This window comes from Microtus ochrogaster, chromosome 21 (assembly GCF_000317375.1).
Source record: "Microtus ochrogaster isolate Prairie Vole_2 chromosome 21, MicOch1.0, whole genome shotgun sequence".
Lineage (NCBI taxonomy): Eukaryota > Metazoa > Chordata > Mammalia > Rodentia > Cricetidae > Microtus > Microtus ochrogaster.
In genome coordinates this window covers 1,248,252-1,257,930 of record NC_022022.1, presented here as the reverse complement: position 1 = coordinate 1,257,930, position 9,679 = coordinate 1,248,252, and positions in this window count along the sequence as shown.

The following is a 9,679-nucleotide window of genomic DNA, read 5'->3' as shown; positions in this document are numbered from 1 at the left end:
TGCAGGCCATTGTTGGCTAGGCACTAGGAATGGAGAGGGAGAAAAGAGGAAAGATTGTAGGTGATGGATTAGAAAGAAACAAAAGTCAGCTTTTTGAGATAATAAATACCTTTATTCACTTCATTGTGCTGACAGCTTCCTAAATGCATGTTTCAAAACATAAAATTCTACATTTTGCTGCTGTGTAATTGATTCTGTCAATAATTCTTTTTTAATATATTTTTATAACATTGTATATGTGTGTTGCACATGTGGAAGAAGAGGAAATCAGGAATCGTCTCTCTCCATTGGCAGAGTTCTAGGGGTGGAATCGGGCTTGGTCTCGGAGCACCTTTTACTCCCTGAGCCATCCCTGAACCATCTCACCAGCTCACCTTTCAGTTTAAAGCAGGTTTCAGGCAGTTAAATCATTCCTCTCGTGGTATCTCACCTTTGTTTGTTTGTTTGTTTCTTACATCCAATTCTGGAAACTCTTCCTGAAAAGGACAGGAAAACTCACATACTCCCAGCTTCCCAAAATATGGGTCTTCAATCTGAAACTGCTTTTCCTTCACACGTTCTGCCTTTGCTATTTATCTCAGTGCCTTCTCTGCTACTCAGTGTATCTCAGCTTCCACTGGGGTGATGGTAGAGAGGTGGAAGTATCAGACTTGGGGAGATGAAGGGTCTAAGGGTGTGGTTGTCCTCACCCCTTGCAGACAGCACAACAATCTCTCCAGTTAGAGGAAATAGCCTCTTTTAGCTGAATACTCTAAGATTCCTGAGAGGGACAAGAGGACAAATCTCCAAGGGAAATAATTCAGGAGACACTGAGGAGGGGTGCCCAACTATGGGCAATTAAGAGAAATCACACTGGTCTCTGTGCCCTGGGAAACAGAAACCACACTCAGTCACATCAGATCCGCACAGCCTGAAGATGGCAGGGAGCAATGGCAGAAAGGGAACGGTTTCCTGGGCTCCAGTCTACTTCTCCTTCTGACCACTGGCTGCCTCTTGATTCTAATGCCTTAGTTTGCATTTGGAAAATTCTTGTTTTCTAAACCAATGTTTGCACTTAGGCATAAAATTTTGCAGAAATGCTTCCCAAGAAAGCCATCCCCACAGTCTTCAAAGTGGAGTATGTGAGGAGATGCCATGGTGAACCTGAAGGACATATTCAAGAATGTACTCAGAGTAGCACTCAACTATAGAAATTAATTATTTAATTAATTATTTAAGCTAATACTAATGCCCTAGCACGCGCACCATGTAGGATGCAGAATGTAAGGAATGCCTAGGAACCAGAGGCAACATCACAGTTAACATTGGTTTTCTTCATATATCATGCCATTCACTGGTCAAAAACAAGACTGTCAATTGCCATAAATGTCACAGTTTTTCATGATGGCAGGGGGATGATCATAGACTTCTTTCTCTTGCTGGCATTCTCCCAGGAAAGGGCTAACACTAACTAGTGAGCATGATATACATGATTACCATGTTCCATGAGAAATGACTGTCAAGAACAAGAACTCTTAACTACTGAAGAGTGATTCAGTAGTTAAGAGCACATACTGTTCTTCCTGAGGACTCAGGTTTGGTTCTCAGCACCCAACTCCAGCAGTTCATAACTGCCTGTAACTCCAGGGAGATCTCACAACTATGGCCTCTGGGTGGCACCTACACTCACACGCCCACACACAGACACACACAGACAGACACACACACACACACACACACACACACAAACACACAATTTAAAAAGAATAAGTGGCCCAGTACTTATTTTCAAAAGCCAAACTAATCACAGCAAAAGCATCAATTTAATCGGTCCCTTCAAAGTGAAATGACAGCCTGTGATCGTGTGAGAAAGCCATTGCTTTCCCAGAGAAGCATTTTGAGATTGGGTTATTGGAAGCTGGGAATTGGTGAGATGACTCAGCAGTAAAGACACGTGTCACCAAATCTGATGACCTGAGTTTGATTCCGAGGACTCAGAAAAAGGTGAAAAAAGAGAATCAACTCACAGGCTGTGGTCAGACCTCCACATGCACATGCTGGCACATGTGCCTGCCACTATGATAACAGTGAAGAAAGAAAAGGGGTTACTGAAAATATTTCAAATATTGTGCTTTTTTTTACACAGCTGCATAACTAGGAAACAGGTGTGGGCACAGACCTGTAATCCCAGTACCAGAGAGCAGAGGCAGAAGGGTTCCAGTAGTACTGTCTCAAGCAATAACAAAGAAAACATTGAAGATAGAGCATGCTAGCCTGTTTGGAAATTTTAAGCTTCTTAATGATGTATATCCTTTTTAATTTTTCATTTATTGTGTGCATATATTTATTTATTGTATACATTATGTGTGTGTATATATATATACACACACACATACATATATATGTCATGTGGGGTAGGAGATTGTGTATGGCATGGCATGCATGTAGAGGCCAGAGAACAACTTTTTGCTTGCTTGTTTTTTCAAGACAGGGTTTTTGTTGTTGTTGTTGTTGTTGTTGCTTTGGAGCTCAGAGGTCAACTTTGTATGAACCCCGGGGATTAAACTCAGGTCACCAGTCTTGCAGAGTTAGTTCCCTTGCCCATTGAGAAATCTTGCCAGCCCCTGAGTGTGTTTTAACACTATTATTCTGCTAAAAATATAAAATTATAATACCCTTTTCTAATCATTTACAATGAACCAATTTCCCTGAGCCCTAAGGGAAGGGATTTGATGGCGACATCACTTAGGATTCACTGTTGCAAGGTCTCACACATTGTCCAGCTGTAGGTCTCTGTGCTTGTTCTCATCTATTGCAAGACGAAGCTTCTCTGATGATGGTTGAGCAAGACATAGATCTGTGAGGATAGCAGAATATATCCTTACATGTCATTTTATTGCTATGTTCTAGCAGTAGATCAGTGGTATGTGGTCCTTCTCTAGGTACCTGGACTATCTAGTCTCAGGTTCTTGGCCACATGAGTAGTGTTAGGAATGGGTTGCCACTCATGGAGCGCGACTTAAAGCCCATCAGATATTGGTTGTTTACTCCCAGAAGCGTGTGCCACTGCTGCACCAGTGCAATTTGAATTCCCCAGAATAGCCCTCTAGTCTTCTGTCTAGAAGATAGAAGCACCTAGCTTCCCGTCAAATAAGTATTGTACCTGGCCCTTCTCACCACAAAAAAAGAAGCACAATGTTTAGTTGTTGTGGAATAATCTTTTTGTATACAATAAATTTGTGTCACTCTGACTGGTTTAATAAAAAGTTGTATGTCCAATAACTAGGCAAGATTTTCAGGCAGAGAGGATGCTGGGAAGAAGAAGGCAGAGATGCCAGGAGATACAGTGCAAGCAGGATGAACAATATGGAGATGAGGTAATAAAGCCCCAACAGAAAGCAAATTAATAGAAATGGGTTAATTTAAGTTATAAGAGCTAGTTAGAAACAAGGCTAAACTATCATCTGAGTTTTCATAATTAAAAACTCTCCATGTGGTTATTTGGAAGCTGGCTGATGGGACAGAGAAAGACTTGCTACAAACAGTGCCTAACATAGGGCATGTATTTTCACATAAGTCCTGAGAAAGCTTTAAAAAAAGTTTCCAAACACACAAAAATGGAGCCAAATGTGACTTCCTAGTCTCACAGTTTCTCGTATTGGCCATGTCCAGAGATGTGTCTCCTAACCACAGACTGTGGGCAGCAGGCATAAGCTAAGCTGGGCAGTATGCAAACAGAAAAGATTACAGATACAAAGTAAAGAGGTTAGACAGGAAAAACCTCTAAACAGGTTACAGTAAGCTTAACAATGTGTGTAGGCTTAGGAAAGGAAAGAAAATGGGTATGGACAGTGACAAAACAGTAAATGATTTATAAATAATAAAAAAGAAGAAGTCTTATAGAGATGTGAAATACACAGGGAGTCTGGGCCCCGAATGGTGTTGTGTTGATGATAAATTTTGGATTGCTGATGAGTAAAGAATAACAGAAAGACACTGGATTATAAATATTACTAAATTAAACAAACATATATATTTTTAAAATGTTCTAATTTCAAAATGAAAGTCAAAAATATGTTACATGGGGAAGAGGTTATGCTTTTGTTTTCACAGAAAATGAAACGTTGCGGGCTGTTCAAGGTTGATAGAGATCAGATTTAATTGAGGGAAGACACCCTGAAAATTCTGTCTATAGGCATAGAAAAATAAACCTAGAAAAACTACAAGACAGGTAACATATATTTTACCTGCTCAAACATAAAACAAAAAACCACTTTGGCTGACTTGTATACAGCATGCAGTCCATACTTGTGTTAATGCAGCTGTGTTGTTACCTTTGGAAGTTTGTGTTTTCAGAGCAAGGGGACCAGATACCAATGAAAACAGGTGGCCCAGGTGATCCAGCCTCTCAGAGTGCCCCTGTTGCAGTTTACTTCCAGAAGAGCTTCAAGGCTGCTGGCTGAGATGGTCCAGCCTCACAGACTTTTCTAGTTAGGTTTTAAACATTGTCTTAATTTTCTTAGGGTTCTCAAAAGATGCCAGCACCCCCCAGACAACAAGAAGCAGTCTAGAGAACACAACTCCCACATTCCTAAGAGATGAGGTAGATGATTTTTGGCCATTCGGTGAATTATGGATGTTTTTTATTGTTTATGGAGTTGGTTACAAATTGTTTTTTGTCATGATCTCCAAAAGAAAGATTAGATTCAAGGATCTCTTTCTGAAAGGAAAAGAGGATATAGTATAGAAATGATGGGATAAAAAATTGTGTTGTTGAATTTACTTTTGAACAATCACTAGTCTCAAATATTTTACATTGGTATGAATTTTGTATACTGATACAAATTTAAAGTTTTTTGTTATACTGTATATATGTTTCTATTTTTAAGATATTGTACCTACACAACTCATCAAAAATTTAATGTTAAGCTTCTGCCCTTGAAAGCTCTTGAAGATAATAAAGAAATACATGTTAATAGTTAGTCATCTATTGCAACCAAACTTATAGTCATGCTATATATATTTTCAAGGTCATACAGAGATATATTTTAATAGATAGGTGATCTTCAAACACTTCAAAGATCTACAGAATATGACATTTAAAGTGTTTAAATAGCATAAGGGTTTCCATGACAGTGAGACATATCTGCCCCTGGTAGCATCAATTTACTTCAAAACAGGATGATAGGCATCAAAGAACCTCCAATTGGAGTTTACTTTCTTTTAGGCAAAAGCTAGCCATTTAGGCAAGAAACTGTTCTGACTCAACTGCTAACAGTATGTTGTCCAAACTGGATAAGCAGGACACAAAAGAGTGACTACCAAACTTTGCCAAGACAGGGTAGAACGGTACTTCAAAAAATTCATCTGGTCTGGTGCCCTCTTCTGGCCTGCAGACATACACACAGAATATTGTATCCATAATGAATATATAAATAAATAAATTTTAAAAATTCCCCTGCTTCACAGAAAAGTCTGCCAGATATTGTAGGCCTGTAGGCTGAATATGGATGCTCAGATGTTACAGAGGAACCTTGGGTGACAGAAACAACAAATTGTTCTTATAGATTTAGAAATTGCTTGCTCTGAACTTCCTATTTACTCAGGAAATATTTTTTTATTTTATCCTTCTCAGGTTTTTGATAGGGCTGAAAACTAGGTAATTATATTTATAGTTTTCCTTAATAATGATAAAAAGTAACTTAGTAAAAAAACAAAAAAAAAGTAACTTAGGTATAAACTCTAGACTCATTAACATTGGGTAGTTAGTGTAGTATTTTCTCTGAATATGCCAAATGCAAATGGACTAGACACTGTGGATGTAATTATTGATAATTATTCTTGTATATAGTTTAATTTGTTAAAGTTAATACCTTTCCTTTCTATTTATACAATACCTGATAATTGTTCTTATTGTATATAGTTTTACTATGTTAGAGTTAAAACCTTTTCTTTTTATTTAGACAAAAGGGGGAAATATTGTGGAATAATTTTGTTGTTTCTTTTGAATATGTGTCACTCTAATTGATTTAATAAAAAGCTGAATGTCCAATAGCTAGGCAGGATTTTCAGACAGAAAGATTGCTGGGAAGAAGGCAGAGATGCCAGGAGACACATAGCAAGCAGGATGAGCAATATGGAAATGAGGTAATAAAGCCTTGAAACAGGAAGTAAATTAATAGAAATGGGTTAATTTAAGTTATAAGAGCTATTTAGTAACAAGCCTAAGCTATCATCTGAGCTTTCATAATTAATAATAAGTCTCTGTGGAGCTGGCTGGTGGGATTGAGAAAGACTCAACACACTTAATGTGCCTATCTGGATTCTGTAGATAGTATATTCTTCACTTGGGTGTGTTACTCCAGATCATAAACCAAGTGACTCAGAAAGCTGCTGGCTTTGTGTAGGACCTGGAATATGAAAAGGCTTTTCAACAGGTCCAGCTGCTGTGCAGGCTGTTCTACCACTTAGAGCATATGATACAGCAGACCTAACGGTATCTGAAGTGTCAGTGTCAGATAGGAGGGTTGGCAGTCCCTTACAGGTGAATCACAGAACATCTGACAATGAACCACCAATGTTGGAGGGAGGCCACTTGTTGGTTCCTGGCTGCTCTCTGCTTGTTTGTCCCGGCCACCTAGAACCAAATAATCATAAAAAAACTGTATTAATTAAATCACTATTTGGCCCATTAGCTCTAGCTTCTTATTGGCTAACTCTTATATATTAATTTAACCCATTTCTATTAATCTGTCTATAATGGTTATGGCTTATAATGTCACATGGTTGTGGCTTATAGGCTAAAGTTCTGGTGTCTGTCTCTGATGGGGCTACATGGCTTCTCCCTGACTCTGTCCTTTTTTTTCTCCCAGCATTCTGTTTAGTTTCCCCCACCTATCTCTGTTTCCCTATAGCTCTGCTATAGACCCAAAGCAGTTTCTTTATTCATTAATGGTAATCACAGCATACAGAGAGGAGTCCCACATTACCTCCCCTTTTCTGCTTAAATAAAAAGGAAGGTTTTAACTTTAACATAGTAAAATTACATATAACAAAACAAGTATCAAATAAGAATTATAGTTACAATATTTATATCTACTTTATCTTTTATTACAACTAAGTAAAACTATATTACTACTATCAATTCTTTAACTCCATCAAAGATTTCAGAAGGATATAATATTGCCTAAGTAAATAGGAAGTGCATTGTAAGCAAATTACAAAACTCTAGAAATGACAGAAACATCTTGCTGCCTAGACAGTCACCCAAAGTTTTTCTGTACCATTGGAACATCCACCTTCAGGCTATAGTCCCATAATATCCAGCAGACTTTTCCATGAAGCAGGAAATTTCAAAGACAGTTCTGCCTACATTGGCAGTTTTTCAGTCACTTTCTTTTGTGTCCTGAATGTGTCTGGAAGACTCTTTCATGAAGCAGAAACCTCAAAGGCCCTTTCTTACATTTAGCCAAGTTCTACGGTCATTTTTTGTGGGTCCTGCATGTCCAGTTCATCAAGCAGTCCAGGCAAGAGCAGTCTCCTGCCCAAATGGCTAGCAAACTACATAAGGAGCCTCTTTGATGTCCATCTTCCTCTTAAAGTAGATAGGTGCTGCCAGGAACAGATGTGTCTCACTGTCATGAAAAGTCCTAAGTTATTGAAACATTTTAAATGCCATATTTTGTAGTCTTTGAAAGATTTGAAGAATCCCTATCCATCTGTACATCTAGAAAATCTAACTAACATGACTACAAACTTGACTATTATATAATTATCTATTAACCTGAATTTCTTAATTATACATACTTTTTAAATGAGCTGCACAAACACAATACCTTAATCAAGGACAAAAACATATATATAACAAAATTGACCTTAAATTTGTGTCAATAAACCAAGATCCATACTAATGCAAATCTTTATAGAATATTCCCCTTTAAATGTAAAGAAACATTTATAAACAATATTTGGAAATATGGGTGTAGTTTACAAAGATTAACTAAGGCTATACAAATAGGGGTAACAGACCCAGAAGATAGATGTGTACTAATTGGATCTTTGCTTTTGAGATTGCCAACTAAGAATGCAAAAATACACTTGGGCCTTTAAAGGCCAGATCAGCACCAATGGATGAATGGATCTTGCATACAAGGAATGTTGAGACATTTGACTATAGTACTGAAGCTTGGGTAGGAGAAGCAATTTCCAATGGTATATAAGGAGACATCCAAATTCCAAATGTTTTAATTGTGGTAGAATAAGACATCTGAGAAGGAATTGTAGACAAGGGATTCCTAGGAATAATGTCTCCTCTGGGAATGGCAAGAATTGGAGGATTCAGCCTTCAGGTATATGTAAGAGGTGTGTCAAAGGCCGACATTGGACCAATGAATGTTGGTCAACAAAAAACAGACAAGGCAACCCTAAACTATCAGAAAACTCCTTGGGGGGCCTCTTGCAGACCCTCGTGACGAATGTGGTCTAATCATTCCAGTTGCTGTAGAGAACATGTCTCATCAGGAAAATTAAAAAAGCCTGTGACTACTGTAAAAAAACCATACTGGTCTGAATGATGGAGTAGATATGGAGGATGGATCAAACACTCCAGCAGGACATAGGAAATGTATATCCTGTCAGACTTCTAGAAATGATCAAAGACCAAAGTTAAGAGTATGCATAAATGGCATTTTTATTGAAGGCTTACTAGACAAAATTCATTACTCCAGAATCTTGGCATCCAAATTGGCCTCTTCAAGAGGTAGATGTTCAGCTCCTTGGAATTGGAGCACTATCTCAAGTGAAACAAAGCATGAGATGAATCAAATGCATACGGCCAGAAGGATATAGTGAGGGAAGCTGAGGCCATATGTAGCTAATATTGCAGTGAATTTGTGGGTTGTGACCTATTGAAGCAATGGAATACCCAGATTAACATTCCTGCAGCTCCAAAAACTTATGTTTCTGGGGAAGATATTATAGACAAAAGTCACCAACCATTCAGACTGTACAAGAACACAAAGCAATTGACAAACCTTCAGAGGTACTAATGGCCCTGCTTTTAAAATGGTTAACTGAGAAACCAATATGGATTAAACAGTGGCCTCTAACAGAAGAAAAGCTGCAGGCTTTAGAACAGCTGGCACAAAAGCAACTAGATGCTCACCATATTGAAGAATCTACCAGCCCTTGGAATTCTCCTATATTTGTTGTTAAAAAGAAATTTGGAAAATGGAGAATGATGACAGATCTTAGAGCTATCAACAAGATTATTCAACCTATGGACCCTCTACAATCTGGAATTCCTCGGCCTTCTCTGTTACCAAAGGGATGATCTCTCATAGTTATTGATTTAAAGGATTGTTTCTTCACTATACCTTTACAAGAAAAGAATAGAGAAAAATTTGCCTTCACAGTGCCTACTTATAATAATTCTCAGCCTAATACTTCTATTAGTACCGTCAATGTACCATCCTCCCACAGGGATGCTCAATAGCCCCCACCCTGTGCCAATACTTAGTCAGCCAGCCACTGGAAATAATACATAAACAATTTCCCGAGTCTATAATCTACCATTATATGGATGACATTATGTTATCTGATTCAAATACAGATACTTTAGAAAGAATGTTTGAAGAAGTAAAGAAAATTGTGCCTAAATGGGAATTACAAATTGCTCCTGCACAGATTTAGAGAGGAGATT